Source organism: Hyaena hyaena, unplaced genomic scaffold (genome assembly GCF_003009895.1).
Source record: "Hyaena hyaena isolate Hyena2069 unplaced genomic scaffold, ASM300989v1 scaffold_1221, whole genome shotgun sequence".
NCBI lineage: Eukaryota > Metazoa > Chordata > Mammalia > Carnivora > Hyaenidae > Hyaena > Hyaena hyaena.
In genome coordinates this window covers 196957-219072 of record NW_024081857.1, presented here as the reverse complement: position 1 = coordinate 219072, position 22116 = coordinate 196957, and the positions used below count along the sequence as shown (strand labels likewise).

The 22116-nt window shown below is 35.0% G+C and overlaps 1 pseudogene; it reads left to right on the top strand.

Annotated features, from left to right (window-relative positions):
• The first annotated feature begins 18865 nt into the window (after positions 1-18865).
• LOC120224682 lies at positions 18866-21679 on the top strand (annotated as a pseudogene).
• Positions 21680-22116: the final 437 nt, after the last annotated feature.

The following is a 22116-nucleotide window of genomic DNA, read 5'->3' as shown; positions in this document are numbered from 1 at the left end:
GTTTAAGTAACTTGTGCAAAGTCACACTTCTAGTAAGGGCCAGAGTCAGGATGTGAATGCAGCCACACTATCTCCAGAGTCTGTGCTCTCATTCCCTATACCATATGACTTCCCAGTCTCATGTATAGTATGAAATAAACAGAAAACTTTTTTTTTTTAACCATGTTATACTCAGGAGAATGACCAGAGAGTCCACAGAGTATTAGAAACAACACATATTTTCCCCAAAATGATACTTAATGGTTTCCTTCTGTAATTACATATGCTCCAAACATTTCCAGAGCTTCTAAAATATAGTTAAGTACAAAAACAAAAAGGAATTTTACTCAGGACCTAGCTGAAGAATAAATGAGTACAGCTCATATGAAAATTAAAGGAAGAAAGTTAACAAAAAATTTTAAAATCCTTGGACCATGTCCAAATTCCTTTACCCTCCAGACACTGGTAAATGCACTATGAGGAGCTGTGTGAATTTAACTTCTATTTGAGACAGTACTTGATGGAGGTACATTGATAACTTTTGATGGAGCAATTATCATTGAGGAATAGGCCAAGGCCTATAGTTTTAGAGCTATTTTTCATTCTATACAAAATGGGTAGAAGGAGTGGTTGAGTAATGGCTTTTTCTTTGGAATATAATTATTATCTTTTCACAGTTACAGAGATCAATTATACACAAATATTATATAATAGCAACAGTTTTGGCAACAAAAAGCAGTAACTAGCACCAATTGTTATTCCAATTTTTAGTTGTTCTACAAATACTAGAGGAATAAAAGAGGTTTATTTCCTACTTCCCTTTCCTTATTCTTCTCAATGGGAGAAGACCCTAATTTTAAACTAACTAGACAGATTTTACCTTTCATGATGGATATATCAAGTAATAGGAGACACAATAAAGCTACAATTAACAAGAATGATTTAGAAGAAAATACAGAGAGTGTCTTACAGAGGGTGTCTTTCAGTAGATTTATTTATTTCTTCAACAACTTGTTTGCCAAAGTCATTACAATATTATGATATTTTATTATATTAATCAATTAATTCATATATTCATTTAACAGATACTTGCTGAAGCTTCTCTGTACATGACAATCTTTCCAGTGATGTGTATCCAGTGGTTCATAAGATACATATAAATACTTACCTTCATGAAGCTTGTATTCTGTGGAAAACACCAACAAAATAACTACTACGGAAATATATGGCATATTAAATAGAAGTAACTTTTATGGAGAAAAATAAAGCAAATAAAAAGGATAAAAATGCTAATTAGAGGGTAACTAGAGAAGGGATATAGGTGAAGGCTTAAAGGATAAAGCAAACAACATGAGTATATGTAGGAAAAAAAACTGTAGGCAAAGCAAAGGGCAAATAGTATTCTTTCTGTATTAGTGCAAAAAGGATGTTCATATTCCTGGAGCAGAAAGAAATAGGGACAAAGCAACAAGAGACAAGTAAGTAAGTAATAACCATCCAGGTCTAAGACATTTTATCATGAGTGACATAGTATGCCACTAGAAGGTTTTGAGTAACAGAACAATATCACCCTCTATATCTTAACAGGATCACCCTGGTTGCTATGTTTGGAAATAAATAAGAAAGAGTCAGGGAGATTAATTGGTGAGCTAGAACATTAGTACTGGCAAGAAATGATAGTGTTTGAACTTGGGTTGGTGACAAATGTTCAGATGCTGGGAAATATTTTGAATGTAAAGCAACAAGATTAAATGTGAACTGTGTGTGCAAAAGCAAATCAAGAATGACTCAAGATATTTGGGCTGTATGCTTGGGATCATTACTTTTGCTATTAACTGAGATGGGAAAAAATGGAAGATGAGGGAGTTTTTTTGTTTATTTTTTTGTTTTTGTGGGGGTTTTTTTTGGTATTTGTTTTTGTGTTTTTTGGATGTGTGTTTTAAGCCTGAGATGAATACTACACACTCAAGAGGATATTTCATGTAGGTCATTGTGTATAAAAGTGTGAACTTTCAAGAAGAGATCTTGTTTTGTAATACAAATTTGGAACTCGTCATCTTATAGATGATAGCACTATGAAAAAAGATGGAAACAACAATGGAGTAGAGATATAGACCTGTACTGTCTAATGTGGCACCCACAACCACGTGTGGCTATTGAGCATTTGAAATATAGCTACCATCAACTGAGATGTGCTGTTAAGTGCAAAATATACATCAGATTTCAAAAACTTAGTGTGCAAAAAGAATGTAAAATATTTCACTAAAACTTCTATTTAGGTAAATATTAAAATATTATCTAAGGACACTTGTGTAAATATATTAAAATGAATTTCACCTATTTGTTTGGTAGTTCACATTTCTATTGGACAGTGTAGATATAGAGAAAAACAAAGTCTAAGAATGGAGCTCTAGGGAATTCCTAGATTAAGATATTTGCAAAATAAGAAGAAACTAAAGCATAGATTGAGAGAGGCAGTTAGTAATATGAAACACAGATGCCAGGAAATGCTTGCATCCAGAAAGTCAAATGAAGAAAGTATCTCAAGAAGGAAGGAGTGGACACGAAGTTTATCTACTATGTCCAATTTTTGACTAACTGTGATACTTGAAATAAATCTAGGGTTGAGAATTGACATTGAATAGCAATATGAAGATCATTGGTTGGGGGCAAGAATAATTTCTGTGAAGCTGTAGGGTGAAGCCTAATTGAGAGAAATAGAGGAAAGAGAATGGAGGAAATGAACCTAAAAAACTCTTTTGAAGTGTATTGTGGTAAAGGGGAGACAATCATTGAAATGCTAGTTGGAGAGGGCAGTACATGGGGGTTGAAAGACATCTTTTTAGGAAGGGAAACACAGCAGCATAATTTTTATGCTGACATAGTGATTCAGTACTGGAAGAGTAATGTTCATGTAGGAGAACTGTTTTGGTGATTTCCTTGTTAGTCTACAAGTGTTGGAATCTAGAGCAAAATGCAGGTGAGTATACACAGCTGATTTGCTCACAGAATACTTAAAATTTAGGGGGGATTGTGACAAAGCATATGTGCATGGAAGGGAATTTGGTACTTAAGAATAAACACAAGTGAGGGGCACTTGTGCTGGGAGTCACACCGGCCTCACTGGATGAAAGTCACAGCAAGGAAATGGCAGCATTTGCACAGCTCCTGCCATGAGAAACGAAAACTGGTATCTCCTTCTGCTACTACTGGCTCATGTTGGAAATGAGCCTGCTGGTATTGACCAGGCCTCACAATATTCCAGATCAGACCGATATTCCCCACAGACTCTTCTTAAGGAAAAGCATATTCCTGCCTTTTCAAAAGAGACTTCAGATGAAAGCATTGTGGATGATTGTCAAAAAGCTCTTCCTCTGGGCCTTGCAGATCCAAGACTTACATAATAAAGAGGGCTAAGAACACAAGAATTACAATTGAGTCTGGCCCTGAGACAAAGAACCTAATTTAGAGTTAAGAACCGATATCCACCCCCAACCCAATTGTTTCTGCTTGGAGCACTAGCCCCCCAAGGCATTTGTGATCAGTATTCGAGTGACTTATTCTGGTCTTGAATATGCTGATTGTTCCCTGTGAAGGAACCTATTGAGGAACTTCTTTTGTGATTATGGGAGAAAAGGTGTTTCCTGAAAGACCTGTTTTTCTTAATACTTCTTAAACATGCTATAGTCCCCTGCTCACAAAGAAGTAACTTCACCCTTTTTATGCTAAAAGCATTGTCTTGTATGCTAAAGATACCTTCCTTTCCCATAGGATAAGCATCTAAATCCCCTACCTCAATCACTATTGATAAAGGTTATGCAGAAGTCTTCTACAAATCTATGTTCTCGGGAATTCTTACATATCAAAGAAGTCTATCATCAGAAATTATTGTCTAAGGCAAATGCCACTTCTGTGCCATCCCCCAAGCACTTAATTATAAAATAAAATTGAGCCCCAGTCAGAGCAGAGATGCCTGCCTGGTGACCAGAAAGATTCTCGTGGCTGTCTCATCCCTCCCTCGCTGACACCGTCCATCCTTCAGGGAATTCTGGACCCTGCTGGAGCTGGCCTCTGGCACACTTGGGTAGCTCAGTCAGTTAAGTGTCTGACTCTTGATTTCAGCTCAGATAATGATCTCATGGTTTGTGAGTTTGACCCCCTGTTGGGTTCAGGGCTGACAGTGCAGAGCCTGCTTGGGATTCTCTGTCTTTGAGCCTCCCCTGCTCTCTCTCTCTCTCTCTCTCTCCAAATAAATAAATAAACAACAACAACAAAAAAGAATAAACACAGGTGAGGGTAATAGTTGGGAATTCACCCTTTAAAAATGTAAAGAGATAAGATATAGAAGAGAGGTAAAAAGTAAAACAAAACAAAACAAACAAAAAAAAACCCCCTAGAACTTTAATGTAAAAATCTGCCTTTAAATCATATACACTAAAAAGACTATTCTTGGGAATTACAAAGCAGTGTGTTCCACAGTATTATTTATTTTATTTAAAGAAGCAGTGAACTCTAAAGGAGAGAGGGGTTAAAGAGAACAACAGAGTTGTCCCAATGATGGATGATACTTTGGCTTTGCTTTACCTTCATGAGCATACTTTGAAAGTTTTGTTTTCCCTGTTGATTGTAGTTACATTAAGTAATTAATAATGAACATATGTTAACATTAAGACCAACATAAAACCTTTGGTTGCTTGAAGATGGAGATAGAATGGCTGTATTGCAAAATTAAAACTTTCAACTGTTGTAAAAAGAAATAGATTCAAGTTTACGGTTCTTGAATGGCTATTAAATAATTAAAAATCCAAAGCATTGACTATTTCTAAATACTTGCTTTCAAGAGAAGGAGTAAATATAATACATGTGATTCCCATTACTTAATTAATTTTAAATTAAACATGTATTATTGAATACCATATGCTAAATACTGTGATATGGAAGTGGATGAAGACATTATCCTTGCCTTTGAGAATCATATGCAGAAGCAGAAGAGTCATTCCTTTAAACAAATAATATAATAAACAATAACAGAGCACCAGTAGAGATTATGATTTGTGATAGATCTCACAAAAATCATGAAACACGGGTATCGAAATTAGTCAAAAAGGAAACTGCTCTTGTAACTTGTGCAATCCATTGTTGATAGCATGGCAGAAATAATTTGAACTCAGTTTGATTTAGTTCTAAAACTTAACTTATTTCATCTAATCCTTATTCCCTGTGACAAGCAAAATAATAATAATAATAATAATAATAATAATAATAATGCTGTGTATCCATCTGTTGTTGAATAATAAATTACCTCAAAGCAACACTTAGTTGTTTCAGGGTTGCTCTGGGTCAGGAATCTGAGAATGGTTTTCCTGGGTCCCCTAATATTGGCAATACTGACAATCAAGTGTCAGCTGAAGCCACAGTCATCTCTAGGCTCTACTGGAGGTGAAGTCACCTCCAGACTCACTCATGTGGTTGTTGGCAGGATTCAGTTCCTCTCTGGTTGTTGGACTGAAGAAACTGGCTCCTCATGAGCTGTTGGCTAGAAGCTTGCCTTGGATCTTTGCCACAAGAGCTTCTTCACATAGTATTTCACAACATGGCAGTTTTCTTCATTAGAGAAAACAACAGAGGCCAAGCAAGTTAGAAGCTAGATTTTTTTAACCTAATATTGGAAGTGACATTTCATCCCATTGATTGTATTCTATTCATTAGAAGCAAATAATTAGGTTTGGTTAACATTCAAAGGGAGAAGGTTATACAAGGGTTTGAATGGTAGGACTCATTGGGAGCCATTTTGGAAGCAGCCTACCAGGGTTCACTGAGTGGCTCAGTTGGTTAAGCAGTCAGCTCTTGATTTCGGCTCAGGTCATGAATTAACTGTTAATGAGTTTGAACCCTGTGTTGGGCTCTGTGCTCACTGTGCAGAGCCTGCTTCAGAGCCTCTGTCTTCTTTCCGTCTTTTTCCCCTTCCTCACCCTACCCTCCTCTATCTCAAAAATAAATAAAGGCTAAAAAAATTAAAAACAAAAAAAGATGAAGCTTACCATAAGGCATATATAAAAAATATAGTAGTGGCTCAGAGAAGTTGTTAAATCTGTTCGAGTGGAGAAAAGAGCTGAAAAGATGCAGGACGTGTTGGAGCTATGGGTTGAAGATCGTATACTTTTTAACTAAAAAGTTATTTTGTTTTATGGATGTATTTTTTTCCAGAGGAGAAGTATGGTAAAACATAGAGGGGGCAAAGAAAGGCACCTGGAAGTTGTAACAATATGGGGAAATATGCTGAGTCAAAATATTATGAAGGAATGTTAGCGATAAAACTATAGAACAAAAGACTTTACATTTTGAGAGGCCATGTATAAATTTGAGTAAATAATGGAAAATAATTATACTGTCTTCACAAGAAAATCGCACATAAGTATAATATTGTTATTTTTCTGAAACTATCGGTGGATCCAAGTTAAAAACAAATAACTGCCCCCCACCCCGTGCCCCCAGCAATGGTAATTAGGTCCAGGAAAAATTTTGAAGGTCATCTTTACTAGGAAATTGAAATTGTATCCTACAAGTTTTCTGAAGAAACTTTAAGGAAGGCAGTGAGTTGATGACATTCATTACCAATGGGTGCATTGTTACTAACTGATTAGAAGAAAAGAGACAGGTTATGAAGCTATTGTAGTAATCTAGATAGTAAGATAAAGAGACCTGAGTAGAGCAATGATGACTAGATAAGGAGAATGACTAATCTCTAGCAGATATAATCAATTGGATTTATTGACTAATTTAAAATTTGAGTGGTATAGAAAGGAGAATGATTTTAGATTTCTGGCTTTACAAGCTGAGTGATAACATTTAGAGAGATAAGCAATATTTTGGTTGAAAGACAAAAACGCATCAACAAATTATGTGTATATTAACAAATGTACCAATTTTCTAGACACAGAGGAATAAATATAATATTGATGAAAACATATATACTTGTATTTGGCTATTTCATAAGTACATTGTCTAAGTGCAACATGTGTCTGTAATAGAAATACAAACCATGATTCACATGGTACTTAGAGGAAATAAGAGTTGACAGGGACCATCTACAATAGAAATGAGATACAAAAATGCTGAGAATTCCCACTGGCTCTCTTAGAATATTGTAGGCTAAATTGATTAATGAAATTGCATTCTTAATTTAATTAATGAAGTTTGTAGCCAGAAAACGCTTCTTTCTATTATTACTCTGACATTCGCTTGACTTCTGTAAGTCAAAGAATATTTCAAATCCTTTTACACTGAGGGTTATTTTTCCTTATTTCATTCTTTCCTTCTTGTTCCTTCTTCTCTTCCAACTCCCTTTGAAAAACCCATCTGGGCTAAGGTGGACAAAGAGAATAGGAGGGAATAGAGCTATGAATTGCTTTCCTTCCCTTCATAATGACGAACCGATGATATATTAAGAATCATGGCCAGGAGGATGACCAGAAGTCTAGGTTTTAGAAATCAGTTCCCTGCCCTTGTGTTCTCCAGCCGCCTCCCCTAACCTCTGACAGACTTAGGGGTTATAATCTAGAGAGAAATATTTTGACCCTTATAAGAAGTTTTTCATAGTGATAAAATGCCACATGAATTCTGATGCTCTTTCATTTGAGCTTTGGCCCGATGATGACTTCAATTTAATTCACTAGAAATGTTAGGGCCATTTGGCTGAACCATTAATGATAAAACATATGTTTACTGAGTTCTTGTGTTAGGAATACAGCAAGGAATATAACATATTTATAAACTATGGCCTTACTCTTCAAAAAACATAAACCTAGTAAATGCAATAAAAGTATATAAATAATTGTAAAGAAAATAAAATTTATAAACAGAACATTACTAATATAAAGTATTATGGAGGTCCAGAGAAAGGAGACATCATACATATCATTAGGAATCCAGATATGTTTCATTTAGATGGTAGAATTAAATATAAAATGCAAAACTATAAAAGTTTAGAAGAAATCATATATGAAAATATTAGTCAAAGTTAATCTCTCAGGAGATTAGTCTGAGAGTTAGTCTCACAAGAGACTGAGAACACATCACATAAAAGAAAAATTGACAAATTAGACTGCATCAAATTAAGACCTTTTGCTTTGTGAAAGAATTATTGAGAGAAAAAAGATCAACCACAGAAGTGGAGAAAATACCAACAAAACACGTATCCGACAAAGGACTTGTATCTGGAACACATAAAGATTTCTAAAACTCAAACAATAAAAAAAAAAAAAAGGAAACTTGATGGGGCAATTTGGTGGCTCAGTCAGTCAGTTAAGCATCCAACTTTGGTTTTGGCTCAGGTCATGATCTCACGGTTTGTGGGACTGAGCTCCACGTCAGGCGCTGACAGCACAGAGCCTGCTTGAGATTTTCTCTTCCTTTTTCTCTGCCCCTCCCCCACTCATGCACAGGTACACACTCTCTCTCATTTTCTCTCAAAGTAAAAAGCTTTAGAAAAAACATTTAAAAATATATAAAATGAGTAAAATGTCTGGGTACTGTACCAGGAAAGGTATTTTGATGACACATGAAACATACAAAAAGATACTCAACAAAATTGGTCATTAGGGGAATGTAACTTAAAACCACATAAGATGTAGCAAAACAAAAAAAAAAAAATCAAGACAAAAAATCCTTACAATAACAAGTGTTAGTGAGGATGTAGGGCTGCTGGGACTCTCACGTTTTGCTGATATGAGTGTAAAATGCTACAACTGCTTTGGAAAACAGATTGGCAGTTTCTTATAAAGTTAAACATACACTTATCATATGACCCAATAATCCTCCCCTTAGGTATTTGTCCAAACCTATAATCACATAAAAACCTGTTTCTGAATTATAGCAGCCTTATTCTTAATTACCTAAAATTGAATCCAAATCATTGGTATTTCAATTGTTGAATAAGTAAGCAAGCTTTGAAACATCAATACAATAAAAGGAATAAAATATCTATTTGTGCAAAAATATGGACATATCTCAGGTACATTTTGCTAAGTGGAAGACATTAAACATCAAAAGTTACATATTATATATTTACATAACATTCTCAAAAATGTAAAACCAAAGAAATGAGAACATATCAGTGTTTTTGAGGGATTTGGGGTTCAGAAAGGGGTTGACTACAAATAAGGCACAAATAAAAGTTTAGGAAATAATTGAACAGACATATCATTCTGTGGTGGTGGATACTTGACTCTATGCATTTATTAAAACCTATAAAAATTACCTCATAAACAGTGAATCTTATTTCATGTAAATTAAAATTTAATATTTTTTAATTAAAAATACAAGGTCACTGGGTGCCTGGGTGGCTTAGTCGGCTAGCATCTGACATCAGCTCAGATATGATCTCACGGTTCATGAGTTTGAGCCCTGGGTCAGGCTCTGTACTGACAGCTCAGAGCCTAGAGCCCACTTCGGATTCTGGTTCTTCCTCTTTCTCTGCCCCTCGTCTGCTCACACTGTCTCTCTCAAAAATAAATAAGCATTAAAAAATAACATAAAAAATATACAAGGGCACAAAATCCTGTCACTTCAATTTTACTGGTATTACAAACCTAACACAGTTTTATGATCCAGGTTCACAAATACTGGTAATGTGTTCCAACAATAAAATTTTCAGCAACAAAGGGATTTCTGAGAATATGCACTCTTGTTTCCAAGATAGATTAATGAGGTCAGTAGACGAGAGGATATAAGAAATAGGCACACTTAGTCATATCCTCTTCAAGTATAAAAATATGAAAGAGAGAAGGACTTCTGAAAGAAGCCAGGGATAAAACACACACACACACACACACACACCAGAAAAAGCACACCTTATCTATAGAAGGTAAGAATTACATCTGACCTCTTCTCAGAAACCAGCCAAAGAACAGGAGAGTAGAATGAAATTATTTAAAGAGGAAAAAAACAAAACTACACAACAAAAAACAAACAACAAAAACCCACTGATCTAGAATTCTGTACTTTGCAAAATTATTCTTGAAAAGTAAAGGAGAAATAGGACTTTCTCAAACAAACAGTGAAGGCATTTGTTGCTAGTAGACTTGCCTTGTGAGAAATGTTGGAAGAAGTTCTTTTTGGAGAAGTCAGAATCTTGGATCTACACAAATAAAGAATGAGCATCAATGAAGAAATAACTGAAGATAAAATAAAAGTTTTTTTCCCTTAATTGAACTAACAGATAACAGCTGCTTAAAAGAATTATAACAACAATGTATTCAACTAGATGTGCTTATGTATATGCTTACTGTGTTCATATGCTTTTGTATGCTTCTATATCATGGAAATGAATAAAAGCAATGATACAAGCAATCAGAGGGAGGAATTTAAGATTATTTTGCTACTATCAGGTAATACTACTACTTGTGAAGTGATATAGTATTGTTTTAAAGTAGTCTTGGACCGTTGTAAATGTATATTGTAAAATTTAAAGCAACCATTAAAAAGGTAAGAAAAAGAAGTGGGGCGCTTGGGTGGCTCAGTCGGTTAAACGGCCGACTTCAGGTCAGGTCATGAACTCGTGAACCGTGAGTTTGAGCCCCACATCAGGCTCTGTGCTAACAGCTCAGAAGCCTGGACCCTGCTCTGGATTCTGTGTCTCCCCCATTCACAGACTCTCTCAAAAATTAATAAATATTTTAAAAGGCTTTAAAAGATAAGAAAAAGAGGTATAACTGATATACTAAAAAAGAGGGAAAATGGAATCATACAAAATATTCAGTTAAAACCAAAAAAAGTGGGGCACCTGGGTGGCTCAGTTGGTTAAGTGTCTAACTCTTGATTTCGGCCTAGGTCACAATCTCAGGATTCATTGTACTGAGCCCCACATTGGGCTCTGAGCAGTTAGCAGATTGGAATTCTTGGAATTCTCTCTCTTCCTCTGCCTCTCCCCTGTTCACTCTCTCTTTTTCCTCTCTTTCAAAAGAAACACACACACACACACACACACACACACACACACAGAGGCAGAAAAAGAGTTGAAGGCAAAAACAGAAACAAAGAACAAGAGCAAGAAATAGAAAGCAGTAACAAATATGGTAGGTATTAACACAACTATACAAATAATCACTTTGAATATCAATGGTCTAAATGCACCAATTAAAAGACAGAGACTGAGAGACTGAGTAAATAAAACAAAAGAAAATTTTAAAAAATGTGACCCAACTATTTGCTATCATAAGAAGATATATATATAATGTATATGTAAGCATACATATGAAATCATATTATTTATATATATAGCAGACACCTGGGTGGCTCACTTTTAAGCATCTAACTCTTGATTTTGGCCCAGGTCATGATCTCTTAGTTTGTTAGATCGAACCCCATTTAGGCTCTGTGCTGGCAGCATAGAGCTTGCTTGGGATTCTCTCTGTCCCTCTCTCTCTGCCTCCCTCTCCCTCTCTCTCTCTTAATAAACAAACTTAAAAAATACATGTATATTAAAAGTATATTATATATATTGAAAGCATATATGTATTATATATGTATATATTACATATAGATTATATAATATACATATTTATCATTGTTATATTGTATTATATATAATAAATATATATGTATATTATATGTAGAAAACACATATATGTTATATATTTGTGTGTATATATGTTTATATATATACATATATAAGTGTATATACATATATTATACATATATGTGAACATATACATATGTCCATACATACACATATAATATATATACATTTAAAGTAAATTCATGGAGAAAATTATACCATGCTAACAAAAATCAAAAAGAAAGCAGAAGCTATGTTAGTTTTATACAGAGCAGATTTCAAAGGAAGGAAAGTTATCAGGATAAGGAAAGGTAATACATAACAATAAAGGGGTCAATTCTCCAGAAGACAAACAATTCTTAAGACAAAGCATCAAACTATAAAAGTAAAACACAGAACTGCAAGGAGAAATCAATGAATGTACTATTATAGTTGGAGACTTCAAAGCCCTCTTTCAGAAATGAACAGATCCAGCAGAAAGAAATTAGTAGGGACATAATTGAACTCAACTTTATCAATAAACTGGACATAATTAACATCTATATGCTACTTCATCCAACAATTTTCTCATGCTTACAGAGAACATCCACCAAGATTCCACATTCTGGGCTATAAAACACACCTTTACAAATTTAAAAGAATAGAAATCATACAATGTCTGCATTCAGACCAAATGGAATAAAGCCAGAAATTGATAATAGAAAGATAACTAGAAAATCCTAAAATACATAGAGATTAAACAACTCACTTCTGACTAACACATGGGTTAAGGAAGAAATCTCAAGAGAAATAAAAGTATTTTGAACTAAATAAAAATGAAAACAGTTATCTAAATTTGTGGGATGCTGTGAAAGCTGTGGTTATAGAGTAATTTACAGCATTGAATGCGTATGTTAGAAAAGAAGATATAAAATCAATAAACTAAATTTTCACTTTAGGAAACTAGAAAAAGAAGAACAAATTAAATCTAAAGTAAGTAGGACAAAAGAAATCATAAGCAGACAGCAGCAATCAATAACATTGAAAATAGGAATGTTTTTCTGCAAAAAGAGCAAATCACTAAAACAGAGAGCTGGTGCTTTAGAAAGCTCAATAAAATTGATAAGCAAGGTGAAGAAAAAGAGAAAAGTTACAAATTACTAATGTTTTAAATGAAAGAGTGGACATCTATCACTACAGATCTCATGGAGATTAAAAGGATAGTAAAGAAATAATATGAACATCTCTATGCCCACAAATTTGAGAACCTAGATGAAATAGGCCAATTCCTTAAAAGATACAACCGGCCAAAATTCATACAAGAAGAAATAGATGATCTAAACAGACCTATTTATCTATTAAAGAAATTGAATTAATCATTAACAATTTTCCAAAACAGAAAACATCAGACCCCAATAGACTCCCCGATGAATTCTACCAAACTTTTAGGGAAGGATTTATATCAATTCTCTATAATCTCTTTCAAAGGATAGAAGCAGAGGGGATACTTCCTAACTCCCTACATGAGGCTAGCATTAATTGAATACCAAAACCAGACAAAAACATTACGAGAAAAGAAAACTATAGACCAATATGTCTCATGAACATATAGATGCAGAAATCCTCAACATTAGTGAATCAAATCCAAAAAAGTATAAAAAGAATGACATACTATGACCAAATGGGTTTTATATGAGATACTGGTCTTCAATCACAAATACCATACAAGATTAAATGAGAAACAGTGAATAAAATAATGTGGTTCAAATACATTGAAGGAGAGTAATTGTACTAGTATAATAACTTTTTATTAATAGTATTTTCATGTTATTGAGCTTATTTATATACCACTGTATTTTTCTACACCCTAAAAAATAACATTGGAAAGGAAAATTTAAATAATATTTTCAAATGTTTTCTCCTTAATTTTGGAAATATTTCAAATAACTGTCTGGATCTTTGACCCCAATAGTGAAAGGTGAGTTTGCAAATAGGTAAAAATTGGAAAGTAGGGTAGTTTATATTCATAGGTAAGGCAGTTAATGTTTATTTGTGAACCAGCCATAAAATTGCAAGTTTGGGATGTTTGTGCTTGTGTGTGTGTGTGTGTGTGTGTGTGTGTGTGTGTGTGTGTGTGTGTAAGTAGACTTCATGCCCAGAGCAGAGCCAAAAGTAGGGGTCGAACTCAACAACCCTGAGATCAAGACCTAGCCGAGATCAAGAGTCAGATGCCTAACTGACTGAGTCACCCAGGTGCCCCAGAATGTTATATTCTTGGTAATAACGGTAGTACTCTTATTTGCATTCACATATTTTGCAGCCAGGCACTTCTACATTGATTGAGCATTGTGGGTGATGACATTTTTGGAACTCTTTGGTGGTAATTAATCTTATATCGAAGTTTATATTCAAATGATACTCTGGTGACTTTTCTAGATTCTAAACAAGTAACAAGATCTAAAAGAATAGCCAAGTTTTTTAGTAAAAATGCTCTCTGACATACATTTGTCTTCCCCTCCCTAAAATGAACATGCATTTTAAATCTACTTCCTGGGAAAAAAAAACTTCTGTATTAATTTAATGTATAATTCAGCAAGGTCAATTCTGAAATTAAAAAAAAACATTACAGTAGGTGCTAAAATAAATTTTTAGGAAATAATATTACAAGATTTAGGAAAAATTTATTCATCTCTTACTATTAAACATTCTACACGTTACACATTTTGCCTGAGCACAAGATATGTACAAAGAACTGATAATTGTGTATTCTGCAATTTCTTGACTGCTATTCTCATTCACATGGACTATGTATAGATTCTTTTCACTCTCTAGAAATACTGAAATAGTAAATATGAAAAAAAAACCCTCTGTTTTTACTTAGTCCTTCTGTACTGCTCATCTGATTTAGTAAAAAAGAGAGAGCAAGGGAAGAGTGGAGAAGAAGAAAGGTTAAGAGGAGCTGGGGAAGGAGAAAATAAAGAACAACTACAATGTTAAAGTAAAACTTTAACATTCAACTCTTGAGTTCTGATTTACCATACTAACGTCTTGATTGAAACTCAAATGCCCATCACAAATATGAATGTCTTTTGTTCCCAACAATTTACAGCATTTTATAGCCTATTTCATTGCATCATAAATGTCATAATGACCAAATGTTCCATGAAATGTCATAAAATGACATGAATTACAGCTATCATCTAGGTCTACGTCTGGAAAACTGAGTTTCTGGCTCATGCTCAGCTAACGTGCTTTTTGTGTTTGAAATCTCTGTGTACTGTGACACTGAGTTAATTAATTTTACTTTATCATCCAAATGTACTACGGTTCTCTCTCAAAAAGTAATTCATTTGTCTGGAGAGTACATACATAACTAAATTAAGTATCTCGCAATTATAATGCTGTTATTTCTTTAAATATCAGCTATTTACAGATTCTTAAAATCCCATCTTAACAAAGCTCTCTGGCATGATAATGCTTTACAACTAATGTTTCATTTGCAGTATTAGGACATGTGCTGCTCTAGGACTTATTAAGGTGCACAAGATTTTATCAAACTGTTCAAATTCAGTGGTGGCTGCCATGTTCTTTGGCCACCCTATTCTCCCATTAATCCTGGGTATGCCAGAATCTAATCTCATAGTTTTCTATGAGTGAGTAAGGAAAAAGGGAAAAGGTCATAATAATGCTATTCACACCACTAGACTGCCTAGAGTTGGATTACTAATCCTGTTTTCAAAAACTGGTTTTACTACTTCACTTTGATTCAGCTGGAAGATTTAGCTTGCTAGCTAAAAACAGTTTTTGAAATGTTAATTTTCAGTATTTTTAGCATTTTACTTCTCATTTTTTTCTTAATCCAAACAAAGAAATGCTACAACTCATAGGCAGGATTTTAATGCATCTATTCATTTATTCAAGCATTGATTGAGTCCCTTCTGAATCTGGGCACTGTGACTTGGAAGAAGGAGTAAGCATGGCATTGCTGTTTCTGTTTTTATGACACCTATCCAAGATCTCAGAAAACAAATATGTAATCCTAAATTCAGTTCTAAGTGCCCAACTTTGGTAAGCAAGGGCATTTGCTACAGAATACCACTACTATGGAGAAATAACAACAAAAATATTTAAACCGGCATTTTCAATTCTACAAGCTACTCCTATTCCTTTTTATTTCCTAGTGAATTTTCCCCATACTTTACCACTGAATAAATTTCAGGCAACCTAATTTAATCCATCCTTCTCAGTAGGAGTGCATCCTTGTGAACAAGTGATAGAACTGTTAACAGTGAACACTTTGCTACTCTCAAATTTCCAGTCTCACTCAATATTTTCCTTCTGATAGAGGAGAGCAAGGAGTGACTGAATGCCTTGAGTAATGTACATCTTGGGTCTCTGCACTCAACCTAATTCTCTCTCTCACTCCTACCTTCCTCACCGAAACATTTGTCTCATATCTTTCAACACCCAGTTAATTATTCACAACTTGGTTTACTGCCAATATCTAGCCTGACATACAATAGTCATCCAATAAATAACTGACACAACCCTAAAATAAGCTACAGAAAGTTAAAAAAATATTTACAGAAAGGAGGTTCATTCCATTTGGCATGACACTTCTACCTATAAAAACTGCTGTGTTCTCCCAAAATAATTATTTAATTATATGTTTAAAAAAGCCTAAAATTATTTTTTTAAATTTTTGTTAGAATTAGACAAAAGAGCCATAAAATAATGGGATTTGTCACATTGCAGGTTTATGTAGTTAGACAATGAATTTTAAGACAAATATTGGTGCCTAGCTTATTATAATGCCCCAAGAGAAAATCCTAAAGCCCAACTCAGCAACAATAGTCAGAGTTTATATGAGGAAATTTATATATTCCAAGGGGGTAATTACTACAATGCTTGGGGCACTTTATAATGTGGAAAAATACAGTGAGAAAGGTTGTCAGCCTAATGCTTCAATAGTACTAAGCATAGATGTGAATGATTTCCTTGACTTCAATCTTTATAAAATGGATCTTAATCACCAAAGAACAGACTGGAAGAAAAATGTCTGTTTAAGGGTTTTGTAAAGTTCTGAAACTTTCCATCTGTGTCCATTTACCTAGAATTTGCTTGTCATGCCAATGCAATTTATAATTTTTTTCTCAAAGACTTTTTTTTTAATGTTTAGCGTTTCATGAAAGATTCTTACATTTAAGTAAACCTAAACTTTGAACTCCTTGTGGTTTTATAATTAGTAATTCCAATTGCCAGAACTTCTGATTCAGGAAAAAAATCTTTAAAAGAAATATGTAAGTGCTTGAAGGAAAAGTATTTGACAATAATAAATGAGATATTTGACTTCATACAAACAAGCCAATGAGAAACATTTACATTATAGGGAGAACAATAAATTACTTAAAATGTGCACAATCATGTTTTCTATATAATTTGTTAGGTTCTGGTATATCTTTTACACTCTCTGTTTAATGCCGTCTCTTGATGTCATAGTTTTACATTAACATTTTTTTATAATTTTTAAAAAGAAATTTAAATATATTTACAGAATGTTTTAGTTCATGGATGCCATTACGCTAAGGATATTAAAGGATATAAAGATAAAGGAAACATAGTCTGTTTCACAGAAGAGCTTAAGTGGTCTGTAAGGAGGGAGAGTTCAGCACATTGAATATAGAGATGAAAAATTCAGAGTGGAATATGGTAGGAGCTGTTCTGAATGTTAAGTACACTTTTATTTTCAAGCATGATAAAGTTTTCAACTGTTAATAATAGAAGAAAAAAAAAACATTAAGGGTTCATCTCCAAAACCTGGGTAACAAATGTATGTGGATTCATTATAGTCCTACTCTTTCTCAGTCCCTTTGTTTTGAAAGAACAGAACACAGGTAGAGATTTTCAGGCCTTTGAAAACACCTTTCTGTGTATGCAAAATTTGGTTGTCTTCTCTATTTTAATGTTCCTCTCAAGGTCTATCATTTCTTCAAAGACAAAATTAACATTTTAATGTTTATTGTGTGGCTGTACCCTGTGATATTAAAGATTCAAGAAAACTGAAGAAAAGTAAAATTGGACTTCAATGAATTCAAGGAATAGCATCCAGATAATAATACTGTTAGAAGAAAATTTTTTCCATATGTTCATTTTATCTTAACGTAGAGGGATCATTTATTGTTTGGGAGAAAATTTACAGTTTGGAGAATTGTGTAAAGAAAGCTCTTTCTTTCATTATTTATGCTTGGCCAGATCCAAAGGATTCTCCAACTGCATCACTTTGTTAATTTCTGAATGTTAATTCACAGAGTATCTGTTAAATGGCAAAGTTGACACTGTTGATGTTCAGAGGTACAGGACCTGGTCTCTATACCAAAAGAACTTACAGGTGAGGCTGGGGGGAAACACAAAGGAAAAAACAATTAAGTGTAACACAGAAACTGTAAATTTTACCAACCCTTCAAGGAAGCTGCAATTCTTATTGAAGTTTTCTAGATCTTCCCACAAATTCTACAAATTCAGAAAAATCCTGATAGCAAACAACATAAAGAATGCAAAAAGAAAATTTCACATTTAAGCAAAGATGTGAGAGACTCAAAGTATCAGTAAGTATAACCTATCACTGTATTAAAGACTCATGAAGGAGTCTCAGGACTTCAAAACTTAGTTGAGATAAGGAAATCTATTAATGTAATTTACTACAAAAGCAAGTTAAAGAAAAAATAAAATAGTATCATGATATTGGTAGCTATACCAAATCATGTTAGGAAGCTTAATACCTATTAAATTTTAAAAAATCTGTAAACAAAGAATAGGTTAATGAACACCGCAGAAAACTATTACAAAGCACTTCTTCTGGTGATACATTAAGAGTTTTTTATTGCAGTCAAGAACACAGGAACAATACATGTGTGGTTATTCATATCTCCTCTTCAGTGTTGTACCATATTTGCCTAAACATAAATAAACATGGTTGATAAATTAACCCCTCCTAAAACTATTATTTAAATCTTTGTCTTTAATAATCTATTCTGTGTTCTTAATCTTTAGATTTGTCTTGACCTCCTTTATGGAGAAGACTAGATTGGATTTTTTATCACTTGCCCCAAAAAGAATCCTCAGATATGGGATTCCCAATACACAGGACTTAATAAATTAATTTGAAATGCATTTTCCCACAGAAAACTATGTTTCTGTATTAGTATACAAAATCTATTAATATTAGAGAATGAGCCTAATGAGAAAAAACGCTAAACTACATTCTGTGTAAATGAAATACAGTATACTGAAATAGTGAAATAAAATGCTATTGTGGTACAAATAGTAAATATAAAATAAATAAAACATGTAATGGAAGAATTTCACTTTTCCTTAGATTTTGTATTTGAAGCAAGTAAGGTGAGTTTCTAAGCCCTCACATGGACATTCACAATCAACAACACTTCTTTTGTTTTGTTTTTCATGTATGATTTCACTTCAAAAGTGAATTTTTTTAATTATTGAAACATTATTTTCATTATTTTAAAAGAAGTTGACATTTATCAGTTATGATGCCAGTATTCCACGGGCTTACAACAGATTTATCCAAAACTAAGCAAAGGATTGGATTTATGTAAACTGAGAAAAAGTTGGAGGACAGGCAACAGAGAATATTCTTGAATGAGATCGTTTCTTACAGTACTGAAGTAAGGATGACCATGATGGAGAATATACGTACCGCTGCCTGGAGGGAGAGAAAGGACGATGAGTTATTTGGCTCTTTAGCCAGGCACTAGGTTGTATCTACATATGTCACGTGAGTTACTACCCAAAGCAGGTGTGAGAAGTCAGGATAAACATGCAGATGTGCAAACAGTCACTTGAAACTACAGAGCATTAACCAGAAGGACACTAGCAAATTTTTGACAACTGCATAACTAAATACACTAATATTTCTAACAATTTTGTAAAAATTAAAATGTATGGAGTAGCATGCTGCTGCCAAAATTTAGTGGTCTGTTAACCAGCCTTAGGCTAACGTGCCAGACAATACTAATTTGCTATTTTGGAGCAAAAGCTAACTTAAATATAATGAGTTCCATCTTTCCTTTTAATTGAGTTGTGCAGAACTACTCTCATTTAAAAAAAATTATAATCTGTTCAACATGCCATTTTTAGAGTATCTATTACTGGTTTTCAACAAAACACACATAGTTTTGTTTTTGTTTTTGTTTTTTTGTTGTCTTGGAATGACTTTACACAAACAAAAATAATCCCATAGTTGAAATCCGTGCAAAATGCAATGAAGGAACAGAATAGGATGCAGTAACACACACTAACAGGGAGAACAACTTTTAGGGGAGGTGGTTATAGAAGGTCTCGTTCAAAGGGCACTTAAGCTGCTGTCTGAAAAGGTGACTAGGAGCTATCCATGTGCACAAGGAGGGGATGTACACTTCAGGCAGAATTAATAATGCATTAATAACAACAATAGTAATAACGACCACACAGCAACAATAACAACAATCCACTTAGATGAAGGAAGAGCTAGTGAAAAAGTATCCCTTTGGCTGGAAAGTATTTGAGCCATCGGAGTAATGACAGGCACTGACGTTGAAGGCAAATCACGAAGCTTTTACAATATTATGGGTATAATGAGGAGGGTGGGGCTGTGATAATATTATAGCCATGGCCCAGCCACTTAGCCAGTTTGCTTCTCTGTGGCGGCATGCTTAGCAACTGGAGCTGACCGCAGTCATCTCCTCCACAGAGCTGCAGGGGCGACAGGGTGAGTCCCCGAGTTCCAGCACCCAGCGCTTCCAGAGGAGATAGAGAGCTGCCTCTAAGGACCCAGCAGGCCCGTGGGCGCCCCCTCCCTAACCGCTCAAATTTTGCATTTTACCTGCCACCTAGGCCTTGTCTCCTGAGTCAGTGGCACTATGCTTGGAAAGAAATGTCAGAAAAAGAGCAATATGACCAATTCTTTTCTGTCCCCCGACTTGGAAGCTTGATACAGCAACAGAAGATACAGCAACAGAATCAAGATATTTTTGAAAGGCAGAATGGGAGAAGGGAAACAAGATCTTAGATTTTCTATGATTTTTTTCTATTTTTTTGACATTTTTATTCTTTTAATGTCTATTTTTGAGGGAGAGCAAAGAGCACGGGGGTCAGAGAGAGGGGGACAGAGAATCCCAAACAGGCTCTGCGCTGAGAGCAGCAAGCCCAATGTGGGGTTGGAACTCACAACCATGAGGTCATGACTTGAGCCACCAAGGAGCCCCACAGATTTTCTATATATATATATATATATATATATATATATATATATATATATATATATTTTAGTCTGCAGATTGACAGTGGTGGTGAAACATTCTAATGCAATAGTGATCTATTAAAAAGAGAAGTGGATTTTTTTTCCTGTCCTTTTGATTCCAGCCCTTTCTCCACATGACAAAGCATAAATCAGGGACGCCAGAAAATAAGGTAGGTCTCAGGAATCCTGAAAAGACTGAGAAGGTTACATTCTTCCTCTGGAGGGAAGGGCGGGTGTTTTCAGCCCTCTCTGGAACCAAAAACGAAAACATGAATTGCGTGAGCCATGGAGAGGAAACAAGGCCAAATCTGAATCTTTGGAGCTCCCCAAGCAACACCCCCCCAAATCTACCATGAGAAACAGCACAGGGTCCTTTGTGCCCTGCATGCCTTCAATGACGTCTTCAAGGACAGCCATGCCTTTTTTTACCCTGGAAACGCTGCAAGAGATTCTCCAGAGGTTGTCTCAGAACACTACAGTGACTTCTCTGCCATGAGCAGAGCATGCCGGGAAACGGAAACTGCGACATGAGCGTCATTATGGCAGCAGTTAAAGCCAAAGCCTATGATGCTGTCTGGTGGGAAGAGGGCAAGGATGTTGATGCCATTGCTCTCGCTAACATCATGGGCTTCATCATGCATCTGCCTTCCAGCAGGTGCTGGGGTCCACTGAAGTTGTCTCTCAAAAAGCAGCACTGGATCTGTGTTTGAGAGGTGAGAGGTGCCTGCTACCACCTCAAGTCCAAACTGAAGATGCCTAAGTGGACTGGAAGCAAGAGCAAGCTCCGGAAATTTTTAAAACATCACTTGTGAGGAAAGAACTGTGAACTCCTGCTGGTGGTGCCAGGAGAGGGGGGGTGCCGTTAGAGTTGAGGAGGGCTGATATGGAATGCAGTTCTACCCAACCTGCCCTCACCTCAGTCCCTTGAATCCTCTCTAATGTTCCCTGGTCTATACAGTGGGTCTGACTTTGCCATTTTTCCAAACACAGAAAATATGAGAGGAGAAACACAAGAGTTTACAGGTGAGGTAGTCATATGCTAGGAAATTAGGATTACAGAATTTGTCATTATAAATAACAGAAACAAAACAAAAGGAATCTGTTGGGAGCCATTCTGAGCCCATAGTCGAGAAAACTCCTGGTGAGGTTAAAGCAAGTTTACACAGTCTCTTGCCAATCACATGACGACCGATATCCACCCCCACTCAATTACTTCTGCTTGAGCACTGACCCTTAAGGTACCTTGTTGATCAATATCGGGAGTGACTTGTCCCCTTATTCCAGCCCTGGTATGATGATTGCA